Here is a 1,069-nt window from a genome sequence, read left to right on the forward strand (position 1 = left end):
TGTGCTGAACGTCAAGTCTGATATACTTTCGCCTAGATTTCCTCATTTTTTTTTTAATTACATTTTAATATTACATACTTTCGAATTTTTTTTTTTTGTTTCATAATATATGATGTTTTAAAAAAACAATTCAAGTTCTATGCAAAACATTAATTTAAACAATTTTTTTACTATTTATATTCTGCAGTAAATTATACCATTGGTCAAATTTTTTTTAACAGATATCTCTACAATAATTATTTGAGAAGTAGAAACGCACCACATTCAAAGTTAGGGCATTGGAGGCCTGTGGTTAAAAGTTGGAATGATTTGTCCTAAACACCCTTAATGAATTGTTCTTCTCGAAATTTCTTCTTCTTCGTAATTAGGGGTATATAAGTCTAATCGTGTGTTGATCTCTATAATAATGTCTCAAACACCCTCAATTTCGAAATTTTTTGTTCTTAATTGTTAAGGGTATATAAGTCTAATCGTATTTTGAGATGATTAGTCTTAATCACCCTTAAATTTTTTTATTTTATAGTGTAATCGTTGGGGATACGGATGTCATAATGTCTCGACTTTAATGATTATGGAATCTTAACTTAAATTTATTTGTTAATTTTTTAGATAATTCTATATCTTAGTAGTTAATATTCGTTTTTGTTAGTTTTCTGATTTTGTTTCTAATTAAAAAGTTAAATTTCTTAAGATAATAATTGATGTTTGCCCTAATCTTAAAGCTATATATATTGTTGATCGGCCAGAGAATTAGGTATTATTTTCTCTGTGCCCATTAGATAGTTTTCACCATTATGGTTTTTTATACAGCTACGATTTTGATAAATCAAATTGTTTGTCATGCATATATTGTTTTCATTTACCTTTAGAGGTCGTGTGCATATTGTTTGCTGTTTGTTTAATTTTTTACATTAGTTTGTTAATTTATTGTTTAGCTGATTTGATTCTTTTGGTATGTGTCTCAGTTTTGTAAAGCGTGGGAGGTTCTATCGACAAAGCTTTTGGACGAAAGTGGTGTTGATGATAACAGAACGAGGTCTGGACAGGTATTTTACATCTATTTACCTAT

The 1,069-nt window shown here is 28.1% G+C and overlaps 1 pseudogene; it reads left to right on the forward strand.

The window, feature by feature from the left end:
- The window catches only part of LOC110228542, a 3,291-nt pseudogene extending 2,708 nt beyond the window's left edge, over positions 1-583 (forward strand).
- The last annotated feature ends 486 nt before the right edge of the window (positions 584-1,069 follow it).

This window comes from Arabidopsis lyrata (assembly GCF_000004255.2).
Source record: "Arabidopsis lyrata subsp. lyrata unplaced genomic scaffold ARALYscaffold_5, whole genome shotgun sequence".
Classification (NCBI taxonomy): Eukaryota; Viridiplantae; Streptophyta; class Magnoliopsida; order Brassicales; family Brassicaceae; genus Arabidopsis; species Arabidopsis lyrata.